The 17,484-nt window shown below is 36.0% G+C and overlaps 1 non-coding gene across 1 annotated transcript; it reads left to right on the forward strand.

Annotated features, from left to right (window-relative positions):
- The first annotated feature begins 1,618 nt into the window (after window positions 1-1,618).
- LOC141709325 (small nucleolar RNA R71) lies at window positions 1,619-1,725 on the forward strand. The gene has a single exon (XR_012569909.1). It is a non-coding gene; the product is annotated as a small nucleolar RNA R71 (small nucleolar RNA).
- Window positions 1,726-17,484: the final 15,759 nt, after the last annotated feature.

A 17,484-nucleotide genomic window follows, 5' to 3' on the forward strand; every position in this document is an offset into this window, starting at 1 on the left:
GTAACTTTATTTCCTTGAACAAATTAAAAGTGACCTTTTGATCTTGAACATTCATCATAAGCTCTCCTTTTCGACCATAGTTCTTCCTGTAGCCAAGAATGGTCTTCCCAAAATTATAGGAATCTTTTTATCTTCCTCGACATCCAGAATGATAAAATCAGCAGGGAAGATGAGTTTGTCCACCTTTACCAAGACATCCTCCACTATACCTCGTGGATAAGCGATGGAATGATCAGCTGGTTGCAATGACATGTATGTCGGTTTCAGATCAGGTATACCAAGCTTCTTGAAGATAGACAAGGGCATCAGATTGATGTTAGCTCCCAAATTACACAAGCATTTGTCGAATGACAAGTTTTTAATAATGCAAGGAATAGTAAAACTTCCAGGATCCTTAAGCTTCGGAGGCAATTTCCATTGCAGAACTGCACTGCATTCCTCCGTAAGAGCAACGGTCTTTAAGTCATCGAGCTTCACTTTTCGAGAGAGAATACCTTTCATAAATTTCGCATACCTAGGCATCTGTTCAAGAGCTTCAGCGAAAGGTATGTTGATATGAAGTTCCTTGAACACCTCCAGAAACTTAACAAATTGCTTATCCAACTTTTGCTTCTGCAAACCTCTTAGGAAAAGAAGGTGGAGGATAGACCTGTTTCTCCCCTGTATTACCCTCAAGAGGAGTGTGTTCCACAGTTTTCTTCCTTGGTTCCACCTCAACCTCCTTCAGCACTTCTTCTTCAACCACAACTTCATTTTCTGAAACTTGAGATTTTTCAGGTTCTTCATCTTGCTGAATTTGGGGGCTTGTGACCTTTCCAGACCTCAAGGTGATGGAGTTCACCTGTTCTTCAACTTCCCTCTTTCCTGGATTGGCTTCTATATCGCTAGGAAGCGTTCCTGGTGGTCGATTCAATAAGGCATTAGCAATTTGCCCTATTTAGTCCTCCGGAGTCTTGATAGAAATAGCTTGGCTTTTGCATATAAGAGCTTGGTTTTGCACATAAGCCTCAACTCCTCCAATTCAGATTTTTCATTGGAATATTGACCTGCACCATGGGTTTGTTGTTGAAGTTGGAGTTATTCTCTTGGTGCAAATTGTTGCTGAAAACCCGGAGGGTTGAATAGTTTTTCTCCAAACTACAGGAATGGTTGTTGCATCGTATTCTGATTGTTGCTCCAGCTGAAGTTAGGATGATTCCAGTTGTCAGGATGATAAGTGTCTGGAACTGGTTGCTACGATCTTTGAAAGTTGCTCACAAACTGAGCTGATTCACTATATATAGCGCATTGCTCCGGGGCATAAGAACCTGCACACAGCTTACAAACTCTGGTTATCTAATTAACACCATAGTTAGCCAGAGAATCGATCTTCATAGACAACGCCTTTAGTTGAGCAGTGATAGTCGTAGATGTATCCGCTTCAAGAACTCCTGCTACTTTGCCCTGTGGAAATCTCTGGGTTGGATACTGATATTCATTAGCAGCCATTAGTTCAATTAGATCATAAGCTTCCTCATAGCTCTTTGCCCATAATGCTCTACCTGATGTTGCGTCGAGCATGGGTCTTGACTGTGCTCCCAACCCGTTATAGAAGCAATTGATGATCATCCAATCAGGCATTCCATGATAAGGACACTTCCTAAGCATCTCCTTGTAGCGCTCCTAAGCTTCACATAGAGATTATCCCGATTGCTGCATAAATTGAGTAAGAGCATTCCTGATTGCAGCTGTCTTTGCCATAGGGAAGAATTTAGTGAGAAACTTTTGAGCAAGATCTTCCTAAGTAGCAATCGAACCAGCTGATAGAGAATGCAACTAGTACTTAGCTTTATCCATCATAGATAATGGGAAAAGCCTCAACTTTATAGCATCTTTAGAAATATTGTTGAACTTAAAAGTGTCACAGATCTCAATAAAGTCAATAATATGCATGTTAGGATCCTCTGTTCGAGCATCCACAAACTGAATTGAATTATGTACCATCTGAATTATGCCAGGCTTGATCTCAATGGTATTAGCTGCGATAGCTGGCCTGACAATGCTAGATTGAATATCCTTGATCTTTAGTTGAGAATAATCCATCAACGCTTTCGTTGCTACTGCTGGATCTCCCATTGTAATGAGTACCTGAAACACAAACAAGTAAAACGTGAAAGTAAAAGAATCCGAGTCAATGAACTTTAACGACCACTGATGACAAGCACATAAACTAAAAATTAACACTGAGTCCTCGATACCAAAAACTTGTTAGGGCAAAAACACGCGCTAAAATTACACGCAAGTATACGCGCTCGCAAGTAGGATAAGATATAAATCAGATTCGTTCCCACAAATACTCTTTTAGTTAACTTAAAATTATGCACCTATGTAACAATGATGTGGCTATCGTTCAATGCTAAGAAAATAACAAGTTGAGATGTTTATAACTAAGATTAAACTAACATGCAATTAACTACGAGATTAAAGTTATTAAATTAACTATATGAGACAAACATGAGATTCTAACTTCATTACTACTTCATTCAAAGTCATTGTTCTTAACCTTAACATGTAATGATGATGACAACTAATCAGATAACACGAAACTAGTAAACGCCAACTTTCATTGTATGAATACCCTACAACTAGACATCCACAAAAGAGATAGAAGCTGAATAGACACAAATTATGTTGAGACCCTATATGTCTATATAATTTGACAACATAAAGGTTTAATGCGCAAGTTATCTATCGTGATTACATAGGGCAAGTAAGATGGTTAAAATTACCTACGAATCATGCATAACAAATACATGAACCTATGCTAGCATGGCAAATTCTAAATCTCTATATTCTTTGTCGCTTCAATAGAGATAAACACATTATCTTATATGTTAGCTACACAAATAAGACGAATAAGCACAACCAATACTAGGATATCAATCAATCACCACACACCAAGATATTAAAACAAATTAACTATATAAATCCATAAGTAAATCCGTTAGAACCCCACGATAACAATTAGTTCATAATCGAACTCATCGTCACCATGGGTTCCAATGAAAGCATTATAATAAGCAATATAAGAGAACTAGGGTTCAAAGATAAATCGAAAATAAGCATCCAAGTATCAACTATATTAAAGAAAACAAAATTCTTCTTCTTCGTAGCCATCTCTTGCTCTCTAGGTGTTCTTATTGCTCTCCCCTCGCTCTTTGTTGTTAAAAACGTCTTTTTATTGATATATATAGGCTCCAGGATGACCAGGACTCTCAAAATCTTCAATTTCGACTAAAATCAGGATTATGGTGCAGAAATAGGGCATGTGGCTTTCGGGCGCGGGCGCACTGGAATAGTGATTTCAGCAGCGCGGGCGCGCTAGTTCTGGTGCGGCCGCGCGGACCTTCTGGAATTTTTTTGACAATTCTTCTTTTGGCCGTATCTTGAGTTCTGCTCGTCAGAATTAGGCAATTCAACTGCCCACGTGAAGCTAACGAGATTCTATACAACTTGAGAATGGACTACGCTTCCAATTATGATCTTGTTTCAGCATATTTCCTTGTAAAGCTCCTTTCTTCATTTAACTGATGCCTAAAATGCAATAACACAAAAATATATCACAAATACCAATAACTTGATTCCAAAACACCAACTTAAGCTTGTACGGAATCGTTCCAAGTAGATATAAAATCTACTTATCAATGGTGCCTTCAAAAGTGGTTCTGCTCCCAGAGCAAGGTTAATCTCGAACTCAATTTCTCGATCTGGCGGTAGTCCTGGTAACTCTTCTGGAAATACGTCCGAAAACTCCTTAACCACTAGGAAGCTGGACACTTCCTTCTTTGTATCTTCTACATAGTCTAGAAACGCTTCACAACCTTTTATAATTAACTTTTTAGCTTGAACAACTGTAAGAAACAATTGCCCTTGCCTCTGACCTCTAAATATTACCCTTTCTCCACTTCCGCTCTTAAATAAACCTTTTTAGATCTACAGTTTATCTGAGCATTATTCTTTCCCAACCAATACATTCCTAATATTATGTCAAATTCCTCGAACTTAAAGAGTATCAAGTCAATTGGGAACTTATGCCCGTAGATATCGATCTCACACTTTGGGCATAATTGACTTACAGGTATCTTCTCCTGATTAGCAATTACCACATTCGTTACTTCTCTCATGGTCCTTCTATCACATCCTAGTCTATCAACAAAAGTTTCAGATATAAAGGATCTTGTAGGTCTCGAATCAATCAATACATTAGCTTCCATATTATTCACAGAAAGCTTACCTCCTATCACTTTTGAATTCTGAACTGCATCCTTCATTTTCAAGTCAAAGGTTCTTGCGGTCACTTGTGGAACTTGTTCAGATGGTAGAGGTAAAGCCAATACCTCAGCTGGTACAGTCGAACTGGTGGTTGCTACGCTTATCATACTTCTTATTGGTTGTAACGCCCCAAATCCGGGGTCAGGGGATTTGGTCGTCATTATAAAACCTCAATCCAAATTAACTTGTTTAATCAATAAATAAATGCCAGCGGAAGATATTTATCATAAATGACCCCAAACTAATCCAAGATCTTTTAAGGTTACAGTTCTAGAAACAAGATATCCAAATTCCATAAATAAATTTTCACTTTCTTTTAAAACTATTTTCAATAATTTCAAACCTTAAAACTTAACCCGCTAGTATAAATTCGAAAGGAAGTATACTAGGCCCAACTATAAAATATACAACTATAATATAATATAATATAAACAACTTTATACAATAAAAATTACACTAGTCCGCAAACCCTGGATCAATCACCTTCCAAAAGCTTCTTCCTTGCTTCCTCGAATTACGCGGCTAAACAGCGCAAGTTAATCCTCACTGGAGGTTAAATTTAAAAAAAGGCAAGTATGAGTGAAAGAAATGCTCAGCAAGATCATTATAATATATATAAGGTCGTTTTGATATAAAACCGTCATCTGCAATAGCGTAGAACATTTTTAAAAAAAATCATAATTGCTGAAACAGAAAATTTAATAAAGAATCGGATCATTGTTTCTCTCTGTATTCAAAACTCTTTTTGATATTTTTGAGTGAAATGCTTCAGCAATACTTTAAATCTTGACGAGAATAAAACTCGTAAAATAGTGTTTACGGAAATATCGTAAACAACACTAACAAGAAGTAATGATTATGGAGTGAATCATGAACTTTATTCAAAATCGAACTCTTGATATTAATACTCATTTTGTTGTCATATCAAATTAGATATCAATACGAACTTTGATGCTCACCATATCCTATACTGAAGTCAACATCAATCATCTATAATAAAACCACCTTTGATGTTTAACAACAAAGTAAGTATCAGAATAAATCAGAAACTGAATAAAATTGCATTTTACCATTATTCCAAAACAGAAACAGTTGATAAATCATTTATTCTATGAATATCAAAAATGATATGATAATTTAGATTGGGATCATTCTCCGACGGACGTACTATCACATGCTGATCAGCCCTGTGATAGCACTGAGTCATGATTCGTAGAAACATGACCCCAAAACACGAGTACTCAAACAAAAAGGCAATATACCTGCCTGTGGCAAAAATTATGTCATAATGTTCCATATGACACTTAGAAATAGCCCTCCGCTGGACCGTCCGTCCCGGTCACTTACGCAATTATGATCCAATCTTAAAACGTTTTATTGAGAGGGGTCATAATAATCGACACCCAAAATAATTTTATTCCCCCATTCACTTGGGCAGGAATATTCGCAACCAAATCATTTTTCTCAAAATCCAAAACATTTATAAATCCGCTAATTGGATAAGTAAAAACACTTGCATTCTGAACATAGAATAGAAGATGAGCATTTGCATAAACAGAATTATTTAATTCAGCGATATGTAAAACATTTATCTATTTTGAGCTAAGAATAGGGAAAGCAATACTGGTATAAGAAGATTTAAAATAAATATCACTTGAACAATAAGTGATGATAGGGATACTTGCCTTTGGTTTTGGTAGTTAGTCATAATCACAAAGACGCATCTATTCTGACATTCTGTCTCAAAATAGCACCGTCCTTCTTTTCAACACTTCACCGATATGCTGCTCCTACGATTGCTAGAAGCCAGATATCCAATACCATTCCATCTCATTCTTTATCCAACACCTTGTCTTGATCACTCGAACGATCCGCATCTATAATTAAAAGATATAGCTTTAATCATCTAAACGATAATTGCTCGACAAACTGCGCGTTAAAACCCTATCGTCTACCCATACGATAGCCCACATATAAAGGAAATAGTCAAACACAAGACTCTTGACTCATGTACACATGTAATTCACATAGCACGTAAACACATAACTCACGTATCACATAATTCATATGGCATAGGACTTGGTTCGTCAAAACATTGGACTCGGTACGTTTAAAACTGAAATCGGGTCAAAATATAATTTTTCAGTCACTACGCGACTCAGAATCGATTTACAAAACAAGTGAGCTTTCGAAAAAAAAGGTTTTGGGTCTCGAAAGTATTTTTATTGAAATCGGAATATTTTTCTGAATCTATACACGTTCGTTTCGTATTAAACGGACGAACGGTTTATTTACTACGAATAAAATACGAATAAATAAGAATAAATCAATTAATAATAATATTAATTGATTTTTAAATACCAAAATATAATTTTTAAAAGCTTAAAAACAATTTTTAGGAATTATTTGAATTAATTATAAATAATTGTATTTTATTTAACTATTTATAAATAAAATTAATTGATTAAATTGATTAACCAATTTATTAAATCTATAAATAATCAATTAAAATAAATTATAAATAATTAAAATAAATATGGATTTTTGAAAATAATTACAGAAATATATTTTTGGAATTTAAAATAATTAAGTAAATACATTTTAGAATTTAAAATAATAATAAAATGATTTTTGAAATAAAATAGGAAATGATTTTTAAAATCAGAAAAATGAATTTTGAAATAAATTTATAAAAAGAAAATGCACAAACAGCTTCAGGGTTTGGATTTTGGGGAAAAGAGATTGAAACCGGGTTTTTAATTTAGTGAAACGGGTCAGGGCAATTTAAACCGGGTCGGTTCTGAATCCATCGGAAGATCGAGGAAGACGACCGGAAAAACGTCTGGTCGCCGTCGCCCGACTTCCGGCAACCACTCTGGGATCAAAACGGAGCCGATCTTCACGGTTTTTCGTCCATACCAGACTAACACATCCTAAACATCACACCACCATTAGTAGCAACAATAATCGATGAACAGATCATCGATTCCGACCAAATTCAATGGAAACCGGTGACAAAATCTGGTGAAAGAGCGATGTCGTCCAATTCGAAAGCAAAAATCAAGTTTCCAATATCAAAACGAAGTTTAGGTCAATTAAAAATGATCCACATCATCAAAAACCATCAAGAACATCATAATAATAAAAAAAACAATTTGAAAATTCTAAAAACTTAGAACTCGGTTCTTAACATATCGAACTAAAACATCAATAAAATCTGTCCAAATCAATCATACTAATCATAATAAAGCTAATATAACATCAGAAACAATCAAAAACTCATAAAAATCAAAAACCCAATTCGAGCTTAAGAACAAGAAAAACGAATTTGTGAGTTACTGAATCGGAGATGATGATCTTTGTATCAAAAGAAAGGTCTCTTCAAGAGGGGGATTTTGGTTACTAGAACATCAGAAACGGAGGTCTGTAGCTTTTGGAATCATCAATCAAAGATGAAGAACACAATTTCCACCCACAAGCTTTGTTCTTGAATTTCTATTTTTCTAAGAATTTTTGGTAAAATAAATAATAAAAAAACTATCAGCTATTTATATTTTTATAAAAATAAATACCCCAAAAACAAATAAGGGTGTTTTTATCTCTTAATTAAAATAATTAGGCCCAAAAATAAGAATTATGAGGAAAAATATTTTTAAAAGTAATAAAATATAGAATTTATATCAAAATTCCCCAAAAATTGCGAGTAACTCAAAAATACAATAACGTTGGATATTTGAAATATGAATGATTCTATAAAAATAACAAAGTGAATTTTGTACGCTTTGACGTCTCGGTGGGGTCCCGGTCCGTTAATTCTTGAAAAACCGAAACGATACTTAAATTAACAGAAAATTCCAAAAATACGTAAAATACAATCAAATGCACATATATCGAGATAAAACAAGTACTTCGATAAAGACACAAATAAACACGCGCCCAAATTACGGATCGATTCATATAAATGCAATTTAAAGAAGTAACGAGTATCTCATTGGATCATATCGGATCAGAAAATAGATTATTTAGGTGCTAAGTAACTATAAAAATGATACAATTTAATATCAAATTTGGATAATTATCAAAACTGGGCTTCTTATAAAATACTTTATAAGTAAATAATGTAATATTATCCCGCCTTTCGAGAATACGGGTTTTGTTGATTTATCAAAACAATTATTGTATCAAAAATTTTGAGCCGGGACGCGTACGGATCAAACAGTAATCCGGATCGAAAAAGTTAAAACACGGAAAATGTCCGGAATTACCAGATTAGGTTAGGAAGGAGTTTTCGGAAGAGTTTCGGGTTGTAAAAACGTAAAAACAGTTGAAGTCGGACGATTCCCGGCTTTATAAAATAATTTTGTAATTATTCAGAAAATAATTAATAATTCATAAATCATTATAAAATCATATAACACTCCAAAATTTACCAGAAAAATACCATAATTATCTATATTTTATTCTGGATATATAAAAATTAGGATACTCAAAGAATATTATATATAAACATCCAAAACATCATCTCCAGTTCCCAGATAATTTACTAAAATTCACGTAAAATTCACATAAATAATTCCAAATAATTATAATAATAGTATCTAAAAATATGGAATATTACATTGGTCCTGCCGATTTACACTCTCTAGCCATATGTCCTGGCTTCCCGCACTTGAAGCATGTAACTCCCGTCTTCTGAGATTTACATTCATTAGCCAAATGTCCCTTCTGATTGCACTGATAACATGTTATATTAATCTTGTTGCAAACTCTTAGATGCTTCTTTCCACAATGCTTACATTCAACCCTTGGAAGCCTATTCTCCCTTGCCTGGCCCTGATTATGTTGATAACTCCCTTGGTTCTCCTGCCTTCTGTTTTTCTCTCCTTTCCTTTGAGAATTTCCACCCTTGTGGAACTCAATCCTTTTCACATCTTTGTCTTGCGGATTCCCGGATCCTGATCTATCTCAGCGGAAAGACATTTTCCTTTTCTTGTTATCAGAATCAAAGCTTCCTTCTGCACTACTCCTGCATAAGTACCAATCTCAAACATCGACACCCTATCTCGAATCCAATATTCAAGGCCCTGCTGAAACCTCTTGGCCTTCTCTTCCTCAGGATTCATATACTTCGTCATAAACCTCGATAACTCTGTAAAATTCTTCTCATATTCTAAAACAGTTATAATTCCTTGCTTCAATTCCAGAAATTTTATCTCCATTTGATTCTGCATATACTTAGGATAATACTTCTCCAAAAATAATTCCTTGAATCGCTCCCATACAATCGTTCGAGTTTCTTCCAAAGCTCGAACTGAATCCCACCAATAGATAGCTTCACCTTTTAGGAAATAAATAACATATACTGTCTTCTGATCTTCCCCAAGTTGAATTAACTCAAAAGCTCTTTCCATTTCTCTTATCCATGTGTTGGCTACAATTGGATCAGTGGTTTCATGAAAAGCTGAAGAGTTCATATTCTGAAAAGCTTTAAAATTCACAACCGGTTGAGGTGGTACTGGTGGATCTGGTTGATGTTGGTGTTGATCATGATTTTTTAGGATTCAAAATTGTTGTTGTTGGAATTGTTATTGAAGAATTTGTTGTTACTGAGCTATTGCATTGGTTTGTTATTGCAAAGTTTCCAATATTTGAAGGATATTGGGATCTGTTATGGTTGTAGTAGAAGTGCTGGTTTGCTTTGTCTTTTTAGGTGGCATGATTCTGAAATAAAAGGTATAACAAAACAATTGTGAATATTGCAATTATTTCAAAGTTAGGGTGTTACGAAGTTAAGGTGATCACATGCATTCAGATCTTGATTATTAGCAATAAAGGTGGAATACAGTTCTATATATAGAAACAAAAGTGAAACCGAAATAGAATGATAGTGAATAACCATTGAAACGGGGTTTATTATAACCGAATAAGGTTCGAATTTCGAAGGCAACATCATGGTTCGAAGGGAAATAAGAAACTACATAGTTCGAAAGATACAATAACATAAAAGATAGCCAACTAGAAAGGAAATAGGAAATCTAGCTCCTAGTTCGGCCTAACGATCATCCTCCTAAATCTCCTCATTATCATCTTGAGCTATTTGGATCTCTTCCCACTGCCCCCTTGAAGTACCTTCACGATGCCTTGGAGTTCAGCTGCTACCATCTGGATGGTATACCGGCTGTTGCGGTCGCGGTGTGTTGGCGTCTCCCCGAGCTTGGTGTTAACAAACTGCGTCAAGGACTTGAGTCTTGCAATCAACTATGCCTTAGGTTCTTCTAAGTCTTGCATCATCCTGAAAAGCTACATCTAGTCGCTCCATAAATTGGTCATATTTCCCTTGAAGCCTATCGAACTAAAGCCTCAAGTCAGTGTACACGGAGAAAGTAGTAGTGTCGGATGGCGCCGAGGATGAATACCGGTCTTTCAGGAAAATGTCTGTAAGCATCAATTCCTCCTACTTCTTCCAATTCATTCAAGTAGAGATTCAAGTCTGAAAATTCCTTGATATCATAAATGTACATGAGATCTCTCTTGTTGACTATGGGTTGGGATTTGGTTAGAGCTTTGAATTTTACAGATACATGCTTCACTTTCTTGATGGATCTAGACTTTGTCTTCTTTGTCTTGAAGATGGGCAAATTTATCCAAGGAATTGATAAACTATCCCAGTCTACTGGCTCATCCTTGGGAATAATTGGTTCACCATGAATATTTCTTGTTGGATCAACCACTTTGAATTCTTCAAATACCACTGAGGATTTTGATGTCTGAGTTGTAGTTGTAGGCTTTTTGGGAAACTGATCTTCCAATTCCTCTTCATCAAAGTTCACTTTCCTCTTGGAATGAAGTTTATATCTAAATTTTCTTTTCTGCTGTGAATCTTCTTGCATTTTCAGATCCTTAGGTTCAGTGATTACAGTTGGTTGTATAGGAGGTTCTGTTGTGGTTTTTACAACTTGAAGCTTGACCAAGATAGCAGCTTGTTCTTTCTTTTGCTTTTGCTTCTTAGCATCCAAAGCAACTTGCTTATTCTCTAGCCTCATTCTTTCTTTCTCTTCCTTCTTAGCTTCCATAAAAAGGGGGTGTCCAACCACCACACAAATCTCCTTACCATTTCTGAAATTTTGGCAATTCTTCTTTTCAATGCTGAATCAGCTGGATCCTTGTAGAATGCAATAGATCTTGACAACAATTTCTTTTCATCTGGCTTTGGTGTCTCAAACACTGTATCCATAGGATTCTTGTCTAAACCCTTAGGATTGTTCCATTTGGTCTTCATGATGAGATTTTTCTTTGGAGACTTGACACAGAAAGTTTGACCCCTTTCCAGATAGTTCATACTGATATCATTCACAGAGATTTTCATGACTTTAGAGTGATGATTGAAAACTTTTTCTGCCTTATGTGTTGGGCCAAATATCTTCTGGATGTTCTCATCAATTTTCTTCCAATTGATTGGACTCAATTGCTTCTTTTCAGCTGCTCTCGAATTGTCTACTCTTTCTTTGATTAGATCTATGCTATGTTTAGCAGGTGGCTTTGTGAAAATAATTGTGGGCACAATTGCTTGAACTTTGAGCACTTTTTGCTCCCCCTCACTTCTTGATTCCCCTTGACTAAATAAGATAATTGAGCTTTCTCCCTTAGAAGAGGTTTCTTTCTCCCCCTTTTTGTTATCAGCAAGTTGAGTAGAAGAGGAGGTTTATGCTACCGCTAGCCTTTGAAGCAAGTCTGTTTGTTGTGCTTGATGGAGATAAATTGCTGTTAGAGAGGCTTCCATTGCTGTCATTCTTGTATCCAATGCATCATTCTTTATGGCAAGATCAGAATTCTTCCTGAGTTATCTCTTAATGTCAAGCATTGTAGCTTCTGGAAGTTTAGAATCCAACCTTTCAGAGATGTCCCTTTTCATTTGATCAATTTCACCTTTGATAGTAGTGACATCCGGAGTATGTTGAAAACCTTGGATTTGTTGTAGTTGCAGAGAAGCAAGGTGTGCTTGAAGGAGTTTCTTGGTGCTGGAATTTATTGTGGTTTGAAGAGCAGAATGTGTCTGTTTTATAAGTTGAATCAGGGTTGTCTTGAAATAGTGTTCATCACACTGCTTTGAAAATTCCCAAGATGGCATACCTGATCTAGAACTAGGGCCTACTTCTCCCCTATGTCCAATGGCCCTTATTCACTTTCTGTATCCTCACCACCAAAGATATCTTCTGAACCACTAGTCTCATAGTCAATATCACCAGCTGTAGAGGGCAGAGCTGTGATTGCATCCTTTGCTCTTTGCATAGACTGTGTGGTGTGCACCAAATTTAGCATCCTTTCTGCATTGTCATTGCCCTGTCCATCTAGAAGTTGTTATGCTGGAACAGGGTGAGTAAATGCCTCAGCATCCAAGGAGGTTGAATCTATAATAGCTTGACTTTGCTGAAATAGGTCCTCCCTGTTAGCATCCTGGACATTTATTAACTCACTTGTAATGACATCCACCCTCATATCTCCTATACCTGCATTTCTCCCATTATCTCTCTTTTCTTAGATCAAGGTCTGACCTTGGCTCCCCACCCTCACACCCTCACCTTCACCATCTAAGGTGGGACTCCTCTCACTCACTTTTTCCAGTCCTAAATAAATGGACTGTATTGGTTCACTCTTTTCCTCTCCTTTTTCCTGGGAGCAACACAGACTCTCACTCATATCACTCCCTTCCCTCAGTCCTAGGAGTGATTGCACTACTACTAAGTCTTCTGCACTTGTAATAATTGATGAAATTTGAAGTTATGCAGAGACACCCGACGGATGAGGAATAACCATTGGGTTAGCAGTTTGACTATCTGACGGATGACTGATGTTAAGCTTATCTGTCGGGATACAATCACAACTCGACGGATGAAAGATATCCATCGGGATAGAAGAAATAATTGAGTTTGGAGTGGAGACTATTGTGGACTCTGTGCAGATTGATGAAAATTTTGGCACAGATGTCTCAACAGTCTCAGAAAGAAATGGCAAGTGAGCCAACAAATCATCTAGAAGATGATGCTCACTTGCTTAGATTTTTGGCTTTTCCAAGAGAGTTAAAGATGGAGAATTTGGAAGTGATGTGTTTATCATGTCAACATCCATTGAGTGTGTGGGAGAGTTTGGTGTATCAGGTGCTTCAATTGTTAGAGATTTTGGCTGTGACTCCACATTTATTGGAGCCACATCAACCTGACTTTGAGAAGGTGCAGTGACTGTGTCTTTAGCACCAGTTTGCACAGTATGTGAGCCCTGTGCATCCCCAAGGGTTTTTGATTTCTTCTTTCTAGTATAAGTTTGGGGTGAGCTTGTGTCCCTTACCCTTTTGGCCTGTGCTCTTGGTTGAGAGCTTTTTTCAATGGTAACATCCTTTTGGGAGGATGAAACCAGAAATGAGCTAGAATCCTTATTAAGCACTGCAGTTTGTTGAGAAACAGCAGTGTGGCTAGGCTGGGAATCTCTCACCTCTCCATCCTTATTCTTAGGGTTTCTTTGATTTTCACCCTGTCCCTCACCTTTCTTACCCACCTTCACACTCGCCTCTTTAGGTTTGGTGGATTTTACAAATAATTTCTTTTGAAAGAAATCAGAGGGGTCTTTCTTAGATTTGGTTTTTGAAACTTTTGTTGGTTTGGTAGCTTGGGTAGAAAACTGTTGGGTCATTGACACAGTTGCCATAGCTACACTAAAAAGCAAAGAAATTTGTGAGGTTGGAAGAGTGGAGATAGAAGAAATTACCTCACTTACCGGAGGTCCCTCCATTACTGGAAGTAGAACAAGGGAACCTCCTTGTGATGGTTTGCTCTATTTAAATCTGGAATTATCCTTCTTTCTTGAACCCAACAATTCAGCTTGTTGGTTGAGTTCTCAATTGTAATTTCCTCAACAAGATGGTTAGCAAGCATCATGAAAAATCTAGCATAATAGACACTTCTACCTCTCTTATTGACCTCTCCTAACTTATAGCCTAACTCAAACAAAATTAAGTCACTGAAATTGAAGTATTTATCATTAACTAGCATGTAAAGCATGTTGAGCATAGAAATTTTTATGGAATCAAAAGTTATTAACTTTACCAGAAAACACCTTAGTTACTACATCACACAAATAACTCCATTATTTCCTAAGACCTAACCTCCTAATTTCACTTAATTTAGAAGTAGTGAGTGGATAGCCCATGGAATTAAGCATATCAATAATATCAGAGCCTGTGTGTGAGGTAGTTACAGTGTTATCAGGAATCTTGAAGCATGCTTTAATAACATCACTATTTATGCAAAACTGCTTACCTTTCAAAGTGAATGTGATGGTTTTGTCTGTTGAGTTGTACACTGCAGTTGTCCATATCTCTTCAACAACCTCACAGTAAATGGTGGGTGATTCCAGCATGGAATAGTTGAGTTTGCAGTTCTTCAAAATCCATCATTTTGTGATAGTCACCAGACTGTTGAATCTCCTTGTTCACTAAAGCTGAGAAGTTGTTTTTCTCATAGATATAACCAGTTTGAGACATGATTTTCACTACATGTGCCATTGTTAGAGATTTGGAATTTACAGAGAGAGAGTTTGCTTGTGAGAAGAAAGAAATTAGAGCAATTGAATCTTGAGAATGATAAAAGAAATGAATAAAAGTGAAATTGCCTTTTATAATATCTCAGAAAATAACCATCAAAAACAATAAAGTAAAATACAGTGATCAATAAAAATTGCCCAAAATAGTCATTTAAAAATAAACTGTAAAAATTCCATCACTAATCCGTCGTGTGATGCTTACAAACTGTAAGTATACTCGATGGATAATGTTCAGAGAATTAACGGTTAGGATTGAGACAATTCGACAGATGAGGATAAATCAATTATCCGTCGAGTTTTAAAATATTCCAGAAAAATAATTGATTTTATTAACAAATTTTATTCCGACGGATGATCGAACTTGATAGATAATAATCATCCATCGGGATGTAAATTTTGACTTAGCCAAAATTTCATCCAAAACTGAAAAATTATTTAAATTTCTTGCTGCATTACAACTTGCAAAATATCTAAAATGATTCAAGAATAATTAAGCATACCTAACTCACTTACCAACCTTGAGAAGGTGGATTCATCCAGTGGCTTGGTAAATATATCTGCAAGCTCTTTTTCACTTGGAACAAAATGCAGTTCCACAGTACCAATCATCACATATTCCCTTATGTAGTGGTACTTGATGTCTATGTGCTTTGTTCTTGAATGCTGTATTGGATTTTCAGTGATGGCAATAGAACTTGTGTTATCACATAAAATATGAATCCTATCCACTTGTAGACCATAGTACAATAATTGGTTTTTCATCCATAGAATCTGTGCACAGCAACTACCAGCAACAATATATTCAGCTTCAGGTGTAGAAGTAGAAACTGAATTTTACTTTTTACTGAACCGGGACACAAGTTTATTTCCTAGAAACTGACAGGTTCCTGTTGTTCTTTTTTTGTCTATTTTACATACTGCATAATCTGCATCTGAATAACCAGTTAGATCAAAACCAGAATCTCTAGGGTACTAAATGCCAAGTTTTGGTGTTCCCTTGAGATATCTGAAAATTCTCTTAATAGCTACTAAATGAGATTCTCTAGGATCAGCCTGAAATATAGCACAAAGACAAGTAGCAAACATTATATCTGGCCTACGAGCTGTTAAGTACAGAAGTGAACCAACCATGCCCCTATAACTTGAAATATCTATTCAGTAGTGTTTAATTCAAGCTTAGTTGCGGTGGCCATGGGAGTTTTTGCAGTTGTGCAATCAATTAGATCAAACTTCTTTAAAAGATCATGAATATATTTAGTTTGACTTATGAATATTCCATCACTAACTTGCTTAACTTGTAAACCAAGAAAGTAAGTTAGTTCTCCCATCATGCTCATTTCATACTTACTTTGCATCAATTTGGCAAATTTTTTGCAAAGTTTCTCATCTGTAGAGCCAAATATAATATCATCTACATAGATTTGAACAAGTATACTAGAGCCATTAACATTTATAAAGAATAAAATTTTATCCACAGTACCTCTTGTGAAGTGATTTTCCCAAAGGAACTTTGATAAAGTGTCATACCAGGCTCTAGGTGCTTGCTTCAGTCCATAGAGTGCTTTCAAAGATAGTAGACATGATTTGGGAAATTTGGGTCTTCAAAACCAGGATGTTGACTCACATAGACTTCCTCCTCCAAATCTCCATTTAGAAAAGCACTCTTGACATCCATTTGATAGACCTTGAAATTGGCATGGGCTTTATAGGCTAAGAAAATTCTGATGGCTTCAAGTGTTGCATCAGGAGCAAAGGTTTCATCAAAATCTATTCCTTCTTGTTGACAATAGCCCTTAGCAACCAATCTAGCTTTGTTCTTGACTACTATGCCATTTTTATCCATCTCGTTTCTGAATACCCATTTGGTGTCTATTGGATTCTTTCCTTTAGGCTTGGGCACCAGCTTCCATACTTTATTCCTTTCAAATTGGTTTAGCTCCTCCTGCATAGCTAAAATCCAATCAGGATCCAACAGAGTTTCTTCTACCTTCTTTGTTTTTTCCTTAGGTAGGAAGCTGCTATATAGACATTATTCTTGAGTTGCTCTCCTTGTTTGAACTATAGAATATACATCACCAATGATGAGCTCAATGGGGTGATCCTTTGTCCATTTTCTTTGTTGAGGTAGATTAGCTCTAGATGAAGAGGCCTCATTGTTATCTTGATGTGTGATTGAGTTTTGATTATTAAAAACTGCCCCTGAGTTTATGGATCTTTAATTTAAGAAAGGGGAACTTTCTGTGAGTGATATATTCTGACTTTCAACTTCTTTTGATGACCCGATGGATGGTGTATTTTGAGTTCCGACGGATGAAGCTGATTGTCTCTCGACGGATAAAGCAGATTGTCTCCCGACGAATGAAGCATTTTTCAACTCGACAGATGTTGAATTTTGTGCTTCATTAGTAATAGATTTTTCTGCAATATCCTTTTTCATTGTTTTCTGATCACTTTCATCATCACTATCATCACTAACAATCTCCACATTATCAAATTTGAGGCTCTCATGGTAATCTCCATCTTGCAGTCCTTTAATCTTCTTATCATCAAAGACAACATGTATTGATTTCATAACAATGT

This window comes from Apium graveolens, chromosome 2, assembly GCF_009905375.1.
Source record: "Apium graveolens cultivar Ventura chromosome 2, ASM990537v1, whole genome shotgun sequence".
Lineage (NCBI taxonomy): Eukaryota > Viridiplantae > Streptophyta > Magnoliopsida > Apiales > Apiaceae > Apium > Apium graveolens.